The 22,767-nt window shown below is 41.4% G+C and overlaps 1 long non-coding RNA gene across 4 annotated transcripts in view; it reads left to right on the plus strand.

Moving 5' to 3' along the window:
• Window positions 1-22,767, plus strand: part of LOC115491015 (uncharacterized) — a 154,012-nt gene that overhangs the window by 55,568 nt on the left and 75,677 nt on the right. For all 4 annotated transcript variants that reach the window (XR_012053031.1, XR_012053033.1, XR_012053032.1 and 1 more), the window contains exon 2: window positions 4,572-4,623. This is a non-coding gene — a long non-coding RNA (uncharacterized lncRNA). The remainder of the gene's footprint in view (window positions 1-4,571; window positions 4,624-22,767) is intronic.

Below are 22,767 nucleotides of genomic sequence, written 5' to 3' on the forward strand. Positions count from 1 at the left end.
TCTTATTCAGAAACAGAAATTTTCTGCAAGTGAACAATTACTCTAAAACAGTGCAAATTAGTTATTTCTTCCCAGAAAACCTGAAATTCCAAAAGAATGCACAGCTAATTTTTTTTCTTTTTGAACCTATTGTCTCTATGGGATATTTTTTCTGCTTGGGAGCGTCTATTCAGGCAGTAATAAAAAAAAAAACAAATAATAAAAAAAAAAAAAAAAAAAACAAAAAAACCCCCAAAAAACCCCCCCAAAAAACCCCAAAAAACAAAACCAAAACCAACCAAACAAACAAAAACCCAAAAAAACCAAAACAAAAAAATAAAACAAACCAAAAACCCCCTTATTTTCTGTCTTGAGAGAACAGAGAGACAGCACCACAAGAGGTGCTGCTAGTCAGAGACTATACTCTTTAGAACTTATATTTCAACTTCTCTAGGCTGTTAGACCCTTCAAATGGAATTTTCTATTTAGGGCATAGTATTTATGGTTATAATACTTTAAAATGAACATGAGGCTTGTTTAACAAAAGAGGAATACAGTCTTCCTGTGTTTAAAGAAGATGTCTGCTCCTTGGCAGCAGCTGCAACAGTAGGTTTTCTCTCAAGATCCCAACTGATGTCCTTCAGATTCAAAATCAAAAAACTGGAATCAGATAAATGGCAAAAGCCTGAGCTTTGCTTGAACAATTTGACATTCATGCACAGGAAAATTTCTTCTCAAGCAGGATGTGAAGAAGGAGATGAACTCCCCAGCGAAAAATTATGATTCTCCTAAGAGTCCTTTAAGCTGTCAGAAATTCTGGGAAAGTATTGGCTTTTCCAAACATCAGAGTGATCAGGAACCTCTCCTTCTCCAAGAGCTTCCCTACACTTCTTCTGACCAGCTCCCCACAGACAGTCAGGGAGCTGGTGTGGTAATGGAGTCCACCCAGTTGGCTCAGTGTCAGAGAAATCAGATAAATCAATGCTTCTTGCTTCAGATTCCACAAGGGATTCCCCAAGTTTCAAATTATATACATATGTATTCTTAATGGGAAAAATGTAGCTTTTTAGAATAAAGAAAAGATGAAATTCCAACCTTTGCCCAACAAACTCAGAACCTGTTTGTGCAGCAAATCCAATGTAAGCAATACTCTCCTATTTTGTAACATTATTGTACTGATCTCTTTGGATGAAATTATATTAATTGAACTTTTACAATGAGAAATGTTCAGCTACACTGGTAAACAGAAGTACTCCATAGTTTTGAGCAGAAACTGTTATATGACATTATCTTTGTATTCCTAGCATTAGCCTTGGGACAGGATTTCCTTAGAGGGGCCCTAAAAGCCGTTTTAAATTATTTAATAATATCAATGTTGAGAATTTAAACAATTGCCATCGTATTTTTTAAGCATTTGAGTTTTTTCTTTATTCTAAGAAATTCATATTCATCTGGATATGAAATTGCATCTGATTTTTCTCTACTTGAGTTTAATTTTACTAGAAATTCCTTGTAGTCCTTTGGCAAAATTTCACAATCACTTTTACCAGTTGAATATGTTAGTAGTCATGATAATTTACTTTATGATTAGTCTACTTCAGTTCATTCATGAATATGTGAATTTAATTTGGGCTCTAAGCAACTGACTACTATTTACTGTCCTCGTTGAAGACTCTGATATTGCTGGATGGTAGTTATCGCCAAAATAAAAATAAGAGAGTTGCACATAATCAAATATTTTTCAACACATTATTAATTGTTTCCCTTTGTTCATGTGCATAACTCAGCATATGTTTTCCTGGCTTTGTTGGAATCAGTAAGCCATCTAGTTAAAAGTAAAGAAATCCTTTGGCAGTCCTCAAATATATGAAAGGGCAAACTGGGAATGTGAATTTTGTTTTGTGGTAACTATTGATAACTCTGTTGTTTACTTAAGGTTTCCATCATAAATGAGGGGCAATTATTTGAATCAATATAATTTCCACTTATTATGAACATCGAAATTTTGGTTCAGCAGTTTGAATCACATTAAGTGATGCTCAACAGCTTTGTGAAATATTATGTTGCTCCTAGATATGCTGTCCCAGTAGAAATTCTACTTTAAAGTGATAGAAGAGAAGTGTGTGCCTGGGTGAGAAGATTAGGAGCACTGCCTGGTTTGTTTCAGCACTTCCTGATCCACAGGGGCTGAAGGGCATTCCCGTGGATTCAGAGTGATGCCACCCTTTCCTTGTGGATGGTACTTTGTTGTAGCTGCCCTGATCCTGTGATGTGCTCTTTGTTTAAAGGCTGTGATAATCTGATAATCTGTTTGTGCTGGTAGGTAAAAACCTTTGACAAAATGTTTTAAAAAGGTGTCAGGAAAGCCTCTGCTTCCCTCTCATGCATTGTTGCTGCCTAGCACTGCAGCAAGCCAGGCATCTGCACATATGTGTCTATGTGTACGAAGTAAATGAGGCAAAAAAGCCCTGAAGAGAGCCCTCAAACGCCCCCTTTTGAAAGGCACTGAAATGCTCTGTTGTCTCATCATCCACCTTCTCCCTGCTGCAGCCTGCTGGAGGGCATGCCCTCACCATGATAATGAAACACATTCACAAAAAAATTTGACCTGCCCTGGTTTCCTGCCTGCTCCTCTGCCAGGAGCTTTCTGCTTGTGGGTGTGGAGGTCACCCACCCATGGTCCTCAGGATGGGGTAGAACAAAGAGGATCCTTCTCCCACTCCATGGGCTCTTTCTCAAAGACCAGGATGCAAAACTATTTACATTCCTAAGCAGCAAGTCATGTTTCTTGAAACTAGGACGTGGGCTTCTAGATTGGGAGTAATATTAAGAAAAGGGCAAATTTGTGCAGATTCTGAGAAAGGAAGAAGCAGTTCACTGGGAACAGTGTGAGTGCAGACATTGTTCATTCCCAAGTGTCTTGCGCAGTGGCTGGAAGCAGACATTGACAGGAGTGAGCACAACCTGGCTGTAAAAACCATCTTCTTTGACTACAGGTGCTCTGCCAGGAAATTACTGTATTTTAGGGGTTAAATCTGCCCAGATAATATAATCAAGCAGCTGTGTTTTCTTCTAGACAGTCTGGTCCCCTGTTCAGTCTTTATTTTCAGTTGCCAGGTTCTTTGAAGATGGTCTATTTGGCTTGCAACCTATGTGCCAAATTTGGGGCAGAGGACACATCTTATCAAACATGTATTTACAGACCTACTACTTCTCCCCCAAAAGATTAAACACTTTGATATTTAAATATATATGTGCTGAAGAGGTGCCATTTCCCATACATGTAGTTTCAGTTTCTGTTGTGAACAGAACCATCATCCTGCCAAAAGTTTCAGCTTCAGTATTATCTAATGAGTCAATCTCTTCCATTTCTCCTTCAAATGTTCTTATAAGATGTTAAACCAGGTCAACATTTTAACTGATCACATTTTCAGGATTTCAGTAATTTCAAATGTAGCTGCATCCTAGAGTATTCTGCCTCCCTGTTGTGTATCAGAATACAATTCTTCACTGAGCAGCCTATGAAAGCTTAATCTGATCTCTCAGCGCTACCACATCTCAAAAGGGTAGATGCCCTAATGGTTATGTAAGTTTCTGTGATTGATGAAGCTTTACACAAGCTTTACAGGTTGGGGATTTTTAGCAGCAGTAATGAAACTACAATTTTGTTTTGCTTTTACATATGCTGATCTCACTGCCTAATTATTCTTGCTGCAAAATACTCCAGAAGTTGTTCAAGCCATTTTTTAAACACCGTTTGAGCTGCAAGTCCTTACCAAAGCTTTAATTGCTCAAGCACAGATTCTTCAACAACTTTAAAACATAAAAAATGAGCAAGGTTAGTCTTGTTTAAGTGCAGGCATTGTTCTGCATTTCTTACATTTGGTTTCTCTTTTCCATATAGTGAGTTAAAAGAAATGGCAAACTGGGCCCTGACCTGACAGGAATATTTCCTGTTTGCCCACAAGCAGTGGATTTTACCCAACAATAAGTAGCCTGCTGGGAAAAAGAAATGTGATTTACTTCCAGGAGCATGCTATGATAGTGACATAATTACTGAAATATACATATTTTGCTGCCTGTGTTGCTTATGTCCTTATAAAAAGTTTCATTCTATTCTTTCCACAAAAAGAACTCTTCTAATATGATGCAAAATACTATAGAAGTATAAATTATTTATATAATTTCTTAGTCTGGAGCTCACTTACTGCCCAAGAAGCTGTGTTGGAAACCTGATGAATACCATGGATTACCTCACGCAGCCCAGCTAATGTGCAACATGAGAGGCTCCAAAAAATGCAAACCTGGTTGTAAGTCTTTGGGTTAATTCAAGCTTTACTGATTCAACAGCTGCTTGATCTCCGTGTGCAATGACTTCTGTTTCAGTATCCTTACAAACAGCTTGCATACTGTGTTTTATGCCCCTTAGGAGATGAAGAAAAAAAGCCATCAGACATATCTTAAAATCTAGGACTTATAAATGAAACCTGTATTACAAGCTTCACAGAGGTCTGCCTTTTCCAGATTTGAGCCTGGGAGCTGATTTGTGTAGGTACTGGGTAAATAACATGTTCTCCATGTGTTTTTTTCAGGAAGGAATGATAGGATGCTACTAGAGGAAAAGCAGGATTATAAATAAGTAAGGTAAGAAAATTAATTCTTACACTGAAAAATCAAGAAAATCTATATTTTAAAAATCTAATGTAACTTCATGACAGCATAGCTGTTTCTTTGTGCAACACAGTCCCATCCTTTCTAAAGTCAAAGTTGGTATGTATGGCCATCAGGAAAATTTTGTCTCTTGTAAAGAAGGAGCCATGCAAGGGGCCAGTGAGAAAGAAACCAATATCTGTGCTGCAGCCAACAAGGAATAGAGGAAATCTGATCTAATTCATCTCTGCAGCTCCTGTACCAGCTGCACTGTGCCAGTGCTGACAGTGAAACCTGCAAGGTATATCTCTCACTGTGCCTGTGTATTTGCTGTGTGTCTGATTCCTCTATGTTTGTTCTAGTATTTTGTATGTACATTTCAGAAATCAAAGGCACTGTGTATCCTGGTAAGGTATTAGGTGTGCAGGCTCTCTATATTATCATCTGATTTCATCTCTCCCGACAAAATATGCATTATTAGTTACTTCTTGTGACATAGTAATGATTTCTGTGTCTCGGACACCCCTTAGTCTGTCAATAAACCCAAGGTCAGCAACAGTGGGATGTTAGCTCACAGTTATGTAGGACACATGCTTGGTATACCAGGGTTTTGAATTTATAAAAGTCATACTTAAACCCAGCTAGTTGCACAAATTCAATCCAGAAACTTACTCTAAATATATGCTAATGATAACTGACTTCTCTCCACAGTGTAATGTCTGTTGCAGATTTCAGTTTATACCATTGTTGATATCAAAACCACCTAAAAATATTAGACTAAAAGTCTGGAACTAATTAAGATATAGGTCAAGAGTTGATATTTCATATCTTCATTACCCTCGCTCTTTGAACTTACATCGTAACTGAAGCTTTTTGTATAAAGCCCTTTATTACTTTATGCATCTGTTAAAAGATTTAGAATGAAAAAATCCAAAGTGTGTCTTGTGTGGAAAAGCCCAATAATAAATTCCTGCTGCTTCAGCACATTGTTTTAACAAATATATTGAGTGGAAAGACTGGCTGAAGATTTAACATAGTGCTTAAATTCTTACCACCATTATTTTCTGAAATTTCAAATAAAAGCTGTGCAATATGTATGTATGGATATTGAAATATCTATTGTTGGTTCAGGTGTTGAAATTAAGCTTTCCCTTCAATCAAAGCTTGGCACTTTATCCCAATTTACAAACGTGAACTAAAAGAGATTTTTCCCTCCTTTTAATAGAAGTGTGTGTATATACATGCATAGTCACATCACAGAACACTTTACATAATGCAAATATAACTTATTTTACTTTGCTCTAGGGCAACTTCCATTCTGTAGCAAGAGTTATTTTATACAGTTTTGTTGAAAACTGTTACATAGCCAAAATCCTGAAATTATGTGTGTATTCCCAGCACAAAACTTGTGACTTTCACAGCAATTATTACTTTTCTTTAAGAACTTCCCTTGCATATAAAAGAATTTCAAAGAAAGATGTATAAGGTAGGTCCCAACAAGGTGACCACAGGGCCTAGAAAGGAGAAGAGAGTGTTAGACTGCAAGAAAAGGGTGTTTTTGAAGAATTGTATGCTGTGAGCACTGATCCAGTTCAAGGTCTGGTTCTTGATGTGATACTGCCATTGCCACTTCTGGGGGGTGGTTTTGCAATTTGTTGCTTCCATAGGTAAGTAATTCCCATCCAAATAAATAAAGTCTGTTTTTTCGCAAATATGAAATTTAAACTGTGAGGTCAGAATGGCTTGTCTTAACAGTTTCTAACTTGAAGCCTGGAAGGAAACTGTTTTTCTGTCCACTTTTATTTTTCAATGTTTCAACTTACTACTTTTTTACAGTGGGGTGAAAACAAGGCCATTTGATGCCTTTTTGAGAGAAAGAAGAAAACACCCCGTTTCATACCTGTTCCATGCTGCAGCTTATGAGGTCTCTTGCTTGTAGTATGCTTCTTCTCCTTTGGACATCACCAAATCTGGAGAAGATCAACTACATTTTAAAGAGAGGAAACGGATGTTTACTCCACCATTTTCCCCAGGAAAAACTCAATTTCTTACCCTTTGTGTCTGCTGGACAGAAAGTTCCAAACTCCAGGGATGGTTCTTTGGGTATTTTTTATCTTGTCCCATTACCTACTGGAATCTAGAGACACATATGAGCATGTCCCATTTAGAAATAAATGGCCTCAGCTTTTAGCAGGTCTTTAGAGATGCTGTCTGTATGGGGAAAATATGTAATTTTATAATATGAATTGAATATTTCGTATTCATCTGACACCAGCTCGCAGTCAGCTGACATCAGCCTGCTCAGTATGTCGGGACCTTCTCACAAGCCTGACATACAGAAAATGGTCTGTTTGTTTCCTGTAAATTGTTATTTGAATAATTTGGCCTATTTCATTATTTGAATAATTTGTCCTATTTCAGTTTTGTCCCTTAAAAATGAACAAAGATGATAATTCTTCTTAGCCACAGAGAGGTTATGATGGAGGTAGTTCTGATTTCCAAAGTGAACAGGAGAGGCAAATCCTAAATGTTGAAGTCAAGCAGATAAGGCAAAAGGCAGCTTGGCTGAACAGGGTCCTTCTCTTTGAATTAAGGTGAAAAATGAAGGTTTATGGACAGAGGAAACATCACAGAGAAGAACACAGAAGATGCTTGCTGCTGTAGGGAGAAAATTCGTGCAGCCAAAGTTTAACTTGAAGTGAAGTTGACCAGAACTGCAGGAGAAAATAAAAGATTTCTTCAAATATATGGATAGCAAAAGGCTGTGATGAAAATATATCACCCCATTACAGGATGAGGGTGGTCACCTCACCAAGAGGGACACCTTAGCTATCTCAGATGGCAAAAAGTAGCAGGATGGCTTCTGTGACAGTGTTGGAAACAAAAGTTTTAATAAAAGACAAAATAACAAAACTCTTTACAGAGAAAAACCGAGCTAGGGCAAGAGGCAAAACTAAGCAGAGAGGCACTGTTGGTAAAGTAACAACTTTTATTAGCATCAAAATTTGTCTACATCAAATCCTAAATGTGTCTGTAACTCTCATTATCTAACCTGGGCCCTTTTCCCTGCTCTTCTGCCTGCTCCTTTGGTCTTGTTGTTCCACTGATCTTGCTGTCCCATAGTCTGGAATCTTTGGACCACAAGCATAGCCTTGTGCAGTATCTCTTGGGCTGTGTCCTGCAGGTCTGTGGCATTGGCTGTTGGTTCCTGCTTCTGCCTCTCTCCTGCGCCGCAGTTTGAGGGGACGGCTCAGCCATCTCTCATAAGCTGGGGTGTTGATGACGGTAGAGGCAAGAAGACTGTAGGCACATCCTGCAGGTCGTGCAATTGCTTCTTCTGGGCTTTTTTTCCGGTCCTGCTGCTCCTTCACTTCTTGGAAAGGTCTCTGGACCAAATGATGGGCCTTCTTTACAGTCTCAGCTCTGATGTGCTTGGCCATGTCCAGCAGAGGTGGGTTATTGACTGGGGGCTGTGTGGGGCATGTGCTGGGCTCTCTGGCCCATCTGCTCTGGCTCTTGCTGTTGGCACCTTGTCCCCGCTTTCTTCCTCCTCTCGCTTTTCTTCTGGCTGCTGGACAGGCTCCTGGATCATAAGCAAGGCCCTCTTAACAACGTCAGTCCTGATGTAGTTAGCCATGTCCAGCAGAGGTGGGGTATCGACTGTGGGGTTGTGTACAGCATGTGGTGGACTTTCTGTCTCCTCTGCTCTGGCTGTTGCTGCTGTTGCCTCATCCATGCTTCTTTCCTGCTCCCACTCTTCTTCTAGCTCCTGTACAGGTTCCTGGATCATAAGCCAGGCCCTCTTAATGATCTCAGCTCTGATGTAATCAGCTGAGTCCAGCAGTAGTGGAGCATTGGCTGTGAGGCTCTGCAGGCCAGCTTCCAGATTCTCTGCTCCTTCTGCTTTGACTTTTTCTTCTGTCACCTTTTTCTTGCTTTGTTCCTGGCCCCATATTTCTCTTGGTGGCTCATCAAGTCCTTGGACTATACACGTAGACTTGTCCAGGCCCTCAGCCTCCATGGACTGGGCTATGTCCACCTGAGCTGGGCCATTGCCTATGGGGCCACAAGGAGCAGGTGCCTGGTTCTCTGCCCCTGCTGCTCTTGCAGCCTCTACAGGGGCAGAAGAAGCTGGTGGCTCTGCCTCCTGATATTTGAGAGGTGTATGGTGCTCCTCTTCCTCAGGAGCTACAAGCAGGGCAGAATTAGCCAGCTGGGAATCTGCTGGGCCAGGAAATGCTCTCAGCAGTTTGTCAGCTGCGTCTCCTGAAGCCTCTCTGCCCACATTGCTGGGGAAGCTGGGACTCTCCTTGGGATTAGGGTTGTCCTCCAGACCAAAGGAACTGAGCCGGTGGTGGACAGAAGGTGACCCAACAGCATCTGTTCCTTGAGACATCTCTATGCCTATTGTATCTTGCCATTCCTCCTCCTCTGACACCTCACCATCAATGGCATCTTCCCATTCTTCTTCCTCTGACAGCTCTGTGTCTATGGCATCTTCCCATTCCTCTTCCTTGGACAGCTCTGTGTCAGTGGCATTTTCATGCTCCTGCTCCCTGATCAAGGCCACTGGTTTGATGATTGGAGCTTGGGCTCCTAGCTGCTCCTTCATTACCTACATATTCAAGATACCCTCCATGAACTTCCTTGTCACCTGTGGTGAGGGGCAGTCAGCCGCCCAGGAGAGGCTTGTGCCCCTGTCCCGTCCTGTCTCAGGCCATCCCATTCTGTCCTTGTCACTCACCTGCACAGATTTGTCATTGAGTCCCCCAGAGCACCTCAGAGAGAAACCCTGTCCTTGGTTTTCTGGCTGTTGTACCTCCCTGTCCTCCAGGCCATCCTGCTGCTGTGGCTGGGTGGCTTTCCAGAGTGGGGCCTGTCTGCATGCACTTCTGGCTGGGCAGCTCCCATCCAGGTCCTCGGGAGGGCTCCTCTTAAAGGAGACGATGATCTCCCTCACAAAAGGCCCCTGCTTCTTGTGCCACCACAGCCATGTAGCACTTTGGTAGCACTCAATACACAAGGATAGCCCTGGTGACTCCTGCTGTGCTACTTGTTGCTGGTGGCCTGTCCCTGCACTTGCATCATTGCACAGGGAAGCTGATACAGCAAAGCCACATGACTGTGCCGGCCATGCTCCCAGCTGCTCCTCCTTCTCCATGGTTGTCTCTAGCATCTTCTGCTGCAGACTTGTAAGCATTGCCCTGGCAGCTGCTGCTCCCGGAGGGAGGTGCTCTTCTAGAGCACTGCATCACAAACAGCTGCTGTCACACCAGACCACTGTCACAAAGGGCACCACCCTCGAGGGCAGTGCGCATTCCTGTGATGCTGGCTGCGTCCTGTGAACTGCCACTGTCTGGGTCATGGCACAAGGGAAGGCAAAAGGGGGAAGCCAGGTGGTTGCTTTCCCTTCCTGAGAGCCCAAGTTGGGTTGTATCTCCTAGAGAGCTGGAAAATGTCAAACCTTTGCTATTGGGCACTCTTGGCAGGTCTGGGCAGGGCAGGCCATCTGAGATGGAAAAGTTAGTTCAGAGACCATAGCTTTTAGTATTTAAAATCTTGCATGATGATTAGAGAAAGAGATGAAGTTGGGAACTGAGCCTTTGAGGAGTCCTAGCATGCCTTGGTTGGACTGGATATTGCATTGGGCTGAACCAGGCACTGTGCGATGCTGACCAGAGAAGTGCAGTATCCCAAAAAGCAGGTTTTTTGGAGGTCTCTGTGGCTCTGGCTGGCTACAAGTTTCCCATTCATTTTGAAATCGGTTCAATTTACCAGTATTTACATTCATTCAAAGAGATTTTGTCTCCTGATGTCATAAACATTGCCAGTCTTACATTTCCCATAGCCACAAACTTCTGTGCCACCACTGAACAGGAAAAATAGCTGTAAGTTTTTCCTTGTTAGCAAATCTCTGGCTAGAGGGAGTGCAGGTGATTACATGAGATCACACGAAGTAACAATCTCGATGGCAGCCAGAGTACCAAGTGTAGTGACTGCCTCATACAGGATGACTTGACTGGATGCTCCTAAAATGACACAGGCAGCTGGTGAGATTTGCAAGCCAATAGTGTCTGCCATGGAAAAAAATACAGAGATGTGCACAACAGTATGGGCTCCTGAGGAATGTGTTTTGCCCAGCTCCTACTTTTTCCTTGTCTTGGCTTGAGGGCCACAAAGACTCTCAGATGCTGCCTTTTCATCCTGAGGAATGCTGGTTACATACCACAGTCATCTGATTCAGCCTTTTGGAGTTGTGCCTTGCATGCCAAAATGTTGGATGGCTTCATTTCACTTCAGGTTCATAGAACCAAAATGTGTCATCCTTGCCAGTTCTGTTATAACTTGCATTTTTCATGGAGGCTCCTTCTGACATTTGGATAGTCCAGGAGACAAAAGTGGCAGCTGTGATACCATTGCTCTTACATTCCCTTCAGTCATTGCATATTGGCAGTGAGCCTTACAACCTTAAGTCAGGAAGGTTCAGAAAACACTCAGCACATCATAAAAATCCAAGGATCTATGAAGTAATGTTTTTAAAGCCTTTCTTTACCTTTCTTTACCTTTCTTACCTGTGGCACTCCAAGATCTCTATTTACAAAACTCTGGCCCAATTTTCATTGCACACTCCCGTGTGCGTTAATGTAATCACACAAATGTCAAAGAAGTCAGAAGCTGCCCCTTCAAGTTTTCTGTTCCTGATCTCAGCCTGAAGCAGAAGTGGCAATGCAATTTTGATCCACTGAACTCTCATTTTTAAAGACTTCTACTTTTTATAATAGGAAGATGATGGTCACGTCACCAAGAGGAACACAGACAAGACAGTTGTGGTTAGTGCAGTCTTTCCATCTTACCCATGGATGACGGAGCAAGAGGGTCTCAGCGGCCTGAGCTGCAGGACCATGACTGTGAGAATGATCAACACCTCTTTGACTCTGAACACATGTGGGATCTGCTGCTCCATCTGGATCCCTACAAATCTCTTGAGGGATTAATCAGAAAATGCCCAGAAATCTGTCTGGTGTCATTGCGAAGCGTCTCTGGGTAATTTTTGAGCAGTCTTGGGAATCTAGAGAGGTCTTGATTTTCAAGAACAGTGAGAAAGAGGAGCCTGGAAACTATAGGCCTGTCAGTCTTACTGCACTGCCTGGTAAAAGTACAGAAGAGTTTTCTGGAAGGTATTGAAAAACACCTGGAGGACAATGCAGTCATTGTCAGCACCAACAGGACTCTGTGTGAGTAAAACCCTGCTTGTCTAACCATGTTTCCTTCTTCAACAGGGTAACCCATGTTGTTCTCCCAGTAAAACCACAAAATGTCATCTTCTTGGATTTCAGCAAAGCTGACTGCTGGCAAAATGTGTATTGTAAGGTGACTGTCAATTGACTCTGAAATAAGTCAAGCCATTATGGCTGAGCACACAAAGATTGTGTGCTCCCACTGCCTCTTGTTACCCTCACAAGGAGCTGTGAAGATGAGATGAGACTTTCTTTAAAGGTTTCTAGGTTTTCATTGCCAAGAAGGAGAGAGAAATAATCAAGGAATTCTTGTGCAGAGAGACTCTTCATAGGCTGGGCTGGGCAGAAGGGCTGTTTGAAGGTTGGCTACAGCCCTACCATGTCCTGTGGGAGAGATCTCAGTGCTAGCAGTGGGAGTAATGTTTTCTCATCTCTTCTGCTTCCTCCTCAATCCAGGCAAGAAGGACATTTTGAGCTAAAGGATTGAACTATAATTACCTCATGTGACACGAGTTGGACATGAGCACCATGAAGACCTCGTTTCAGCCCTCTGGGGACCCTGTGAAGACAAGGAGGGGCAGAGAAGGCAAAATGAAACAGAGAGGAATGGTTGAAAAATTATCAACTTTTATGAGCATTAAAATGGGTCTGCAAGAAGTTTCAGACCCATCAAATCCTGGACAGGCCTGTTGCTGTTGTAATTTAATTGGAGCCTCATTCCAGGTCTGTCTGTTTTTCTGCCTGTTCTTTGGGTCCCTGGATCAGTATTACCTCACACCAGATGCGTTCTGCTGTGTCCAGCACAGACAGGTCATTGACTGTGGCTGTGTGTGGGGCATATTGGTGATATCTCTGCTGCTCTGATGTTGCTGCCATCGCCTCATCCATGCTGCCTTTTCATCCTGAGGAAGCTGGTTGCATATCACAGCCATCTGATGCAGCTTTTTTAAGACATGCCTTTTGTGCCAAAATGTTGGATGGCTTCATTTCAACTCATTTGGTTCATAGAACCAAAATGTGTCACCGGGCCATTCTTGCCAGTTCTGTTGTCGCTTGCATTTTCATAGAGACTGCTCCTGACATTTGGATAGTTCAGGAGACAGAAGTGGCAGCTGTGGCACTGTTCCTCTTACATTCTCTTCAGTCATTGTTTTGTAAATTCTAGCCACTGACCTGTACTTTCTATCAAGCAGCTGTCCTGGTTGCAGCCAGGGGATCATTAATTTTTGCAATAGCCAAGAGGAGCTTGGCTTGGTCCCAGAGGTTAGTCGATACCACCCGAGTCATTGTATGGGAGAAAAGGAAAGTTGTCTTTTCCAAGGGTGAGGAGTGCCTTCCCATCGTATAAGCAGGGTGAGGGACTGGTGGGCTGGCCCTGGTTGTGAGCTGGAGGGAGTGGTTGGGGTAATGCCTTTTCTGAGCTGGAGGGGGCAGCTGGGTATTGTGTCTTGTCAGGGATTTCTGAGTTGAGCAGTAATGTTCCTTTTCTTGTATCCTCTGTCTTTAATATTGTTGTTGTTACTGGTAGTTTTCATCTTTCACTGCTGTTTCCAGCAAATTTTTCTTATGTCAACCCTTGATCCTCACCTTTTGTGCCTCGGTTGTCTTCTCCACTCCACTGGTGGAGGAAGGGAGAAGGGAACCAGGGGGAGCAGGCAAGCAGCAGCATGGTTTGGGATTTCTGTGGCAGCACTAAGCTGAGGAGTACCATTCCTAAACCATGGCAGCAGCTCTCATGACAAGAGTATAAAAGATTTGCCTTTTCCTAATGAACTTATCTCATTATCCCATCAATACCACAGACCATTCAAAAGAAATACATTAATAGATATTTACTTGTTTATAATTGTGAATGGAAAAATGAGCATCTATGAGGGCTGGATGCAAACAAACCCTTGAGTCTTGGGACTGTCTCTCCAGATCATGGGGGAAAGGCATTAATTTGCCCTTTGAATCATATGCTGAGATGAAGTTTTTTATTTTTTTTTTTGGCAGAGGGGGTGAAGATGTCAAGATCTCTTTGTGGGGTCTGAAGTGCATTGCTAACACTTCTACTCACTGCAGAAATTGTGCACATGCCTTTGTACTAGCTTATGTGAGGACTGTCATAAGGGAAATGGTTCCCTCAATGCTCCAACACACTTACCACCTGAGTTTCATCTATTCATAACATATTCTTTGGTTCCTATAAAAAGAGAGAGAAGGAAATGGTGATGTAGTGGTGAATTTTGCATTATGTTGGGGATGAATTGATGCATGAAAGCTTTCTTCTGATTCAGACTTCAAATGTGAATGTTTGGCTTCTTTACTTGCTTGGAATACTGTTCTGGAGATGGAAATCAAGAAGAGCTTTATAAAATTCCCTGCTGTAATTTATGAGTTTAACTGACAGTAAAAGATACTGAGTTTACAACACCTATAGAGTTTCTATTTCTTCTGTTGATTCAGAACATTTTACTACTATATCCTTACTAGAGACCAGAATGCATGCTGTAAACAAAACCAGTAAATATGAAGAGTAAACACATTTTTTTTTGTCAGAAAGGCAACTGGGGTGGGCTTTGAGAAGCTTACCTTGCTTTGAGGACCTCTTTTTGCTCCCATGCCTTTCAGTAGAAAGCTCCCATGCATTTAAATCATGTAGGACCAACTACTGAGGTAGGAGAGCAGCAAAAGTCTTTTACAAAATAATGGAAATATGGTGAAGAGAAGTATCAGGACACTCAGCCGGTCTCTTAGTGAATGAAACAAAAACAAGAGATGAAATCTTGATCTTTCAGGAAAAAGAGCCTGTTTGGAAAAGGCTGCATTCGGACAAAGCTATCACGCTTACCAGGGGAAAGCTGTGCACTTAGGGAAGAAAAACTGTCTGCTGAGAATTAACAGGACACCAATATCCAGGAAGCTGAACTTTGGCAATGAGTGTGCAATTCTCTGAGCACTTCCTAAGAGATATGGCGCAGTGGACAGGGGTCTGAATACACACATCTTTTTGCAGGGGATCTTCTGTGGCTTTGGAAATATCTCAGGTAGTGCCTTGGAAAAAAACATAGGAAGCTTAAGGAATACACTGAAAATTGTTTCTTTCATACCCTGTAAGAGAAAGGTTTGGGATTTTTTTGCTCTGGTTGTTTTGAAGGTCTGTTGAGGCTTGTTTGTTTTCAAAGAATTTCCTTTGTCTTGCATCTTAAACAATCTAAAACAAATACTTCTTGTTGTTTTTGGGAACCTACTTTCCTCCAGTGCAAAGTGATGCCTTTTCTGAGTCTACCTAAAAGAGAGGCCAGACAGAGTTAAGGGACTAAAAAGTGAGAAGGGTCTGCAGATACATTTTGGGCAGACAAAGCACCCCAAAATGGATGATGGGTCATGAGTTTTCACACTTCTGTAAGTTTGCTCCATTTGCATATTGGGCATTAATCTTCATTACAGCTTCAGGTAGTGAAGTCATTTTACCCCAAGTTTTCTCCCCCCTCCAGATCACTTCTATTTACACTTCTCAGGAGTTGGGACAGTCAGGTGTCCTTGATTCCCAGGCCTAGAGAGGAATTGTTTTGCCTGACCAAAATATGAAGACAGTAGCTTGCACTGTGTATAGAGTTTAGAGCTATACACTAAAGAATTACAGGAATACAAATATATGAAAAATTTGCAAGCTAAAATCCCAAGGCAACAAAAGCAGTTGTGGGAGTCCTGTTTCTGCAGAGTTCCTAAGTGGTTTAATACAACTTGAAACATCATGATCCTGGATATGCCATGTCTTCCACATTTTAGAAAAGGGGGGAAGTTTTTATTTCTGCAGACAATTTAAAATCATAACAAAATATGGGCTTTGGTTTAATTTGAGAATGGAAAGTAAATGATATTGTAAATCTTAATGTTTATAGAAAAGAATGTGTTTCCTTTACAGCCTTTTTCTTAAGTCTGAAATGTGTAAGAGGAATTTCAAAGAAGATGTACACAGTAGTTCCTACTTGGTTATTTTCTGTATATGAGGTCAGTAGATGTCAGTGGGTTAGTCTGGGTTCCTGAACAGCTGAAAAGTTTTGAAATCACCTTCCTGGGGTTTTGAAGTATGGTATAATAGTTTGCAAAGAAAAAGATCAGATTGAGCAGGCTTCCTGCTTTGCCTGTTTCCTAGGAAAGTGAGAATAGACTGGTTAGAAATGGGAGATGAGGGTGATCAAAATAATTTACAGCATCTTCTGAAACACATCCATTATGGGAGTGATTTAAAACTTGATGGGCTTTTTAATAATAAGCATGCCTTTCAACAGTCTTGTAACACTACCTCCTTCCACACTGCTGATTATAGCTGAAACCTTTTGGGAGAGAACGATTTATTGTTTTAGGGGAATTTTCAATGTATCTTTAAAAAAAAGGTTCCCTTTAGTGGAGCCTAGTTTTGCAAAGAAAATCAGACCAAAATATTTATGTTTAAAATCCCCCAGCTGAGCTGACAATGTTATTTAAAACTGTTTTGTAGATAAAAAATGTAAGTTTTCAGTTCTACACAGTGTTTTATTTGAAAAGCAGCAGTAATTTAGTGTTGATCACAAAGCAACTTCCTCATAAAGATTGGTTACTAGATTGGAAAAAAGTCATAATTTGCATTCAAATACAGATTTCCCACCTCCAGTTCAGAAGTGAAATTTAAGTAAAGGGTACTGAAAGATGAGGCGTTGGTAGTGAAACAGCAATTTGTTGCAGAAATACACTTTATACATATGGATACCATGGAGATGCTCTCAAAGGAAGCTTTGAGTATCTACATGAAATTGTTAATTTCAAAATAATTCAGCTGGAAGTTTTTGAAGATGCTGAGACTGGCAGTAGTTCTGTCAATCAGGCTTATCCCACTGTTGCAATTATTTTTGAAGTCACCTACAGAGGAAAAGGTGGGGTTTGAAAGGTGCAATTTGGGTTCAAACTAGCTTTGAGTGCTGAGCAGTGCTTGGTTCTGCTCCAGGAAAAATAGGTCTTGAGTGGTCTTAGTTATGAGTAGTTGTTTAGGAGCTCTGTGTTTATTACTTTGCTTGCTTTTAAGGCCTGAAAATCCCAGTCTTTTGGAGTTTTCTCCTGTACGTTATACTGTTTAATCTGAGTAATTTTTTGAGATACCTGACAGGAATTGTATGCATGTATTGGCATACACTGCTAGATGCTGAATGTTTGTGAAAAGAAATTTACTTTGAAATTAATAAAGTATGATTTTATAATTACTTGTTAATACACAGACAAAGGAAATAAAATTTTTAAATTCTTGTTAACCTTCAATTTCAACCTTGCACCACTCCTAAAGATATACCTAATTCAAGACCAGTGAGTTTACCCAAGACCTTTAAACTTGTAGTTGAGTACATTTCTGGTGTACTTCATTCAGCAGAGAAAACTGCATCTTATTCCTTGTCTACATTGTATAAAATGAAAATTTCTGCTTTTTCTGATTGTGAAATTCATTTAATTGTAGAGAGAAATTACAGTAATTTTGACAAGTTTATGTCTTTCAGAGAAGGCTTAGTTCTTATTAAAATCTCTGGACCTGCCATGTTGAAGACTAAAGTTCAATCTAACAAAATTTTTCTTTTAGGTTTTGAAATTAAATAAGCTTGTGTAGCATCCAATTTTGGAAAGAGTAAAATTTAGGGGAAGTATACACTATTTGTACACTTCTTTCTGCATAGAACTCACTGCAGGTTAGAACATTTTGTTTTCTGTCTGGATTTTGAAAGTGCATTGAAGTATTTCCTGCCTGTACTTACAATGCCATTTTATTATTTCCAATCTTTGTACAACTTGTAAATCTTGAGGACCGCTTTAGTTTCAAAGATTGTTTTGCTTTATAACAGTGATTGAAAAACGGACTAAGCAGTATGATGCTGCAAGGATTTTTATTGACAAAAGGCAGAGATATTTATGTTTTAGCTTCTGTATAACAATATATAATTGCTCTATATGTGATTTAGTGCATAGCAGGCCATAATGTATATATTTTTTTTTGTGCAATTACTTATCAGGTTGTTTTCTTCTTTGGGAGGGGGACACAGTTTTTACAGTTCTTTGTTTATGACTTTTTCTCAGTTTCTGCAGGTTTTTTTCCCCAACTTTTTCTCACAGCTCTTGCTCTACAATCTTTAGCAATTCAAACATACTTTTCAGGTCATTTAACTCATTCTGTTCTGCAACAGTTTTAGATACTTTTTAGATGTTGTACAAAACCACTCTGTTAAAACATTTGAATCCCATTGACATGATCTACTCATTCCACATACAGACCACTTTCATCTGAAAATCCATAACCTCTTCACACCAGAGATAAATATTCTATGTTGTTTCTTCATAAGGTTTATTTTTTCAAATGTTTGGCTACTGCCTATAGTAATAACATAAACCGTCAATCACTTATCACAAATATTAATGGAAACTATGATTCTGTGCTAAGCTGTATTTTGTCAGTGACTTGGTAAATATTAAATTTTGTTTTCTTAACTGTAGCCAGGAAAAGGAACATCCACTGAAGAAATTAATCTGGAAGATTTTTACCTTTTTTTTTTTTCAGATTTCAGACACTGCAATTAGTTAGTGATCAAACACTGCTATGATACCTATATGGGCATTCGACATTTCATAAAGGCTAGAAAAACACAATTAATTTATTTAATTGAAGAGTAGTTTGATATTTCCCTGAACCTGAGACCAGAACGCTCTAATGTACAGACAATCTTCCAACAGTGGTTTTAATAATGATTGGTTTTGGTCCTTCATGTTGTCAAGGGGAGATATGAACTAGGTGCAAACACTGTTTGCATTCATAGGTTTTACCACGTGTGTCCAGCTAAAAATTTTACAGCGGCTTTTTATGTTTGACTGGAATTAGAAAGCTAACGAAATCTGGCAGCTGCATAATGTGTTAAAATTTGGGAAACATGACATTTCTTTATTAAAAATAGATGCAGAATCTTACGTGTATATTATTTTCTATTGTTGCTAGACCCAATGGGATGACCTCTGTCCTTGAAAAATCTAAAATGCACAAAGCTCTTAAATATCTGTTAGCAGTTCTCCATACAGGTAGTTGTGTTTCAGGTGATTCATTCTTATGGACAGTGACTTACAGAATCTTAGATTCGTAGAATGGTCAGGGGTTGAAATGGACCTTTGAGATCATGTAGTCTGAACCTCCCCTCTCATGGGCAGAGCACTTTCCACTGGACCAGGTTGTTTGAGGCCTTATCCACGGGGTTGGTCATCCATAACCTCTCTGGACCACCTATTACAGTGCCCACCCCCCTCACAGGGAGGAATTTCTTCCTAACATCCAGCTTAAATTTCTCCTCTTAAAATTTACACCCATTACTCCCTGTCCTATCAATACACTTCCTGAAAAATATCCCTCTCCAGCTTCTGGGTGGCCCCCTCTTCAGATACTGGAAGGTTCCTCTGAGGCCTTCCCACAAACTTTTCTTCTCCAGGTTGAACAGCCCCAACTTTCTCAGCCCGCCTTTGTTAGGGAGCTGCTCCAGTCCTCTTACCAGCCTCGTGGCCTTCTCTGGACTTGCTCCAACAATTCCATGCCCTTCTTATGCTGGGGATGCCAGAACTGGACTCCAGCTGGGGTGTCAATAGAGCAGATTGGAGGGTGAGAATAACTTCCCTTGACCTGCTGACCATGCTCTGTTGCATTGAATTGCAACTGGGTTCATCCTGTCCAGGGAGGGTGCAGCTGCTGGCACCAGGCATGGGAAAAAATGGTATGGGTCTTCATTTCAGAAAGCTCAAGAATCCATTTCTTATCCCCAGGGAGGAGGGGCGGGATGGGGATGAAAGATCAGGCAAGGGCAGGCTCCTGGGGTTTTTATAGGGTATCATAGGGGTGGAGTTAGTGTTCTGGTCAGCAGAGGAGTTATTAGCAACACAAGATGGGTAAGATCAAATTCCTGTCTCTTGGGAACAGGGGTGTTTTACAATGCTTCTTTGGAGGCAGCCCAGGATACATTTGGCTTTCTGGACTGTGAGCATTCATGGTGAGGTTTTCACCCCCAAAGCCTTCTCCCCAGGGCTGCTTTCAATCATTTCTCCTCTGAGCCTGTATGTGTGCCTGGGATTGCCATGACTCACAGGCTACATGCCTTCATATCCAACCCCTGAAAGCTGCTTCTTTACATTCTGAGTTTGCTCAGCAGTTCATTATGCATCCATGGAGGCCTCCTGGCATTCTTGACCAATTTTGTCCTTGCATTGATTCCAAGCTTGGAGGAGGCGATCCTTGAATTCAGCCAGCATTCTTGGGCCCCTCTGCCCTCTAGTGCTCTATGCCATGGAACTCTACTGTGAAGATCCTTGAGGAGACCAAAGTCTGCACTCCTCATGTCCAGGGCAGTGATCTGTCAGTGAGCTCTCCTCACTGCCCTGAGGATCTTCAACTCCATTGTCTCATGGTCACTGTTGCCAAGGCTGCCTTGGAGCACTGCATACCCCACCGCCTCCTCCCTTTTGGTGAGCACATGGTCCAGCATGGCACCTCTCTTTGTTGGCTTCTCAGTCACTTGTGTAAGAAAGTTGTGGCTGACACATTCAAGGAACCTCCTGGGTTGCCTGTGCATTGCCATGTTGTCCCTCCAACAGGTGTCAGGGTGGTTGAAGTCTCCCATGAGGATCAGGGCTTGTGAGTTTGAAGACACCCTTACCGTCTGCAAGGCACTTCATCCACACTATCCTCCCAACTGAGTGGACTGTAGCAAATCCCCACTCTCACAACTCCTGTTCCTGCCCTCCCTTCCCCTCAGACTTCTCTCACAAGCTCTGGGCTGGCCCCTCATCATTCCCCAGGCAGAGCTCCATACACTCCAGCTGATCATTGACACAGCGGGCTACACGCCACCCTCATCTCTCCAGCCTGTCTTTCCTAAAAAGCCTGAAAACTTCCAATGCTTCAGCATGAGGAGTCATCCCACCATGTCTCTGTGATGCCAATGGTATAATCCACGTGCATTATTCCTTCTGTTTGCTCTCCATACTGTGTGCATTTGTGGATAGGCATTTGAGCCAGGCCCTGGATATAGCTGGCTCACTGGCTGGAGTCAGAATGCCTTTACACTCACTGTTCTGGGCATCCATTACAGATATTGACATCTGACTGGCAGCATTGGGATGGATAGATGCTCTCCCCCAGCAAATCTTGATCTGCATGACATCTATTTGCTGCTGTGCAATGTTCCATAGTTTAATAGATCTGCCTTAATTTACAAAATCAAACACACGAGTTCCCTTAAAGTCAGTGAAAATACTCTCTGCTTGTAAACTTGGAAACATGCTTCATTACTTCTTAAAAGAATCACTTTTCTAAATTAATTACTTTAAAAGTTCTGTGTATCAGGCATACAAAGAACACTGACAGTACTCTTTATATGGATCATGTAGCACCACTATGTGGAAAAGACAGGGGAAACAGCCAGGCTGAAAACGCAGCCAAAGACAAAACATTCCTCTGGTGATGTGTGGTGCTAGCTGAAGATATTCAGCACCTCACAAGATCAGACCTTGTATGATTAAATTGCTGTATAAACCCATGGTAATAGATCCTTAAATAATAAAGTGAAAGGGCAGATAGGAAAATTGGGTGGGAATAAAACCATCTCAGTGCATTAGAAAGGTTATTGTTTGAGTTCCAGAATTTTTAACAGTTGGGTTTGCAGTGCGGCAACTGAACCCAGCAGCAGAGTTGTTCTGGCCAGTGATTCAGTGGGAATGTCAACCTGAGCAACAACACTGTGGTATGCACAACTCAGGTCAGACAAGTCTCTGATTTCTGACCACTTTTTTCTCTTGGGTGGTGTTTATTTTCTTCTCAGAAAATATGGTAATATTTGGATTTATTCAATCCTGTGGTAGTCTTTTACTGCATATTCTAATGCCTCTTGTTGAACCTGACCCACACCCTACCCCTTCATGTAAATAACTTACTTAGACCTAGGCCCTGAACCCTCTGCTTAAGGCTGGGTGAGCTGACTGAAAGAACACTGTATGTTCTGACACTGAGTGGAGCACAGAACAAATGTTCTTTGATTTGGAAACAGTGCTTGCCATAGTGCATAGCATTGTCTCAGTTTGGAGGGTGCACACACAACTTGTCTCTTGTTTCATCCTTTCTGGGCTTCCACAAGCAGGAGCAGAGGGTCTGTGTGGTGTGTGGAATGGAGTCTTCTCTCCTGTTTTGTGATACCATGTCTTACATGTCAGCAGTGGTACCATTCACCTGTTTGCAATATGTTTCTAATGTGTGGGCTCGTGAGATGGCAGAAAGTGTGTGTGACTTCATTTCATCTCTTTAGATTGCTGCTCACCTCTCTGATAGAGAGGTTAAAACTGTTAGCATAGTCCTTACCCATGGACAGCCATGGGCAAACTCCATCTGGGAGTTCAGTGAAAAATCAGGAAACAAGGAATTTGGTTGAAACATTCTACAGGAAATTTATTTGCCTCCTGTCAGAAACACAAGAGGGGATGGATGATAGGTACTGCAGTTTGGATTCTTAAAGTGAGGGATATTTTTTTTCCCCACAGAAACATAGGAGCAACCTTCCTCACAAGTAAGGCTTTTTTACAATAGATAAAGAAAAAATGCATTACAACAATTTTGCAAGTAAACTTTCACACCTGTTATAAACGATAACTTTTATTAGGCCATATGTATTGCATTTTGCAGACACAGAACCAAAGGCAGTGATATTATTTCTGTTTCTGTGATGCTGCCTTGAATCGCCAGACATAATTTAAGGCCTTTTGGTCTGGGCACAATAAATGTACACAATAGAAAGATGATTTCTCTCTCTAAATAATTACACCTCACCAACTTTATATCAATAGCATTCCATCAGAAGTCAAACAGATTTGTATGCTT

This window comes from Taeniopygia guttata, chromosome Z (genome assembly GCF_048771995.1).
Source record: "Taeniopygia guttata chromosome Z, bTaeGut7.mat, whole genome shotgun sequence".
NCBI lineage: Eukaryota > Metazoa > Chordata > Aves > Passeriformes > Estrildidae > Taeniopygia > Taeniopygia guttata.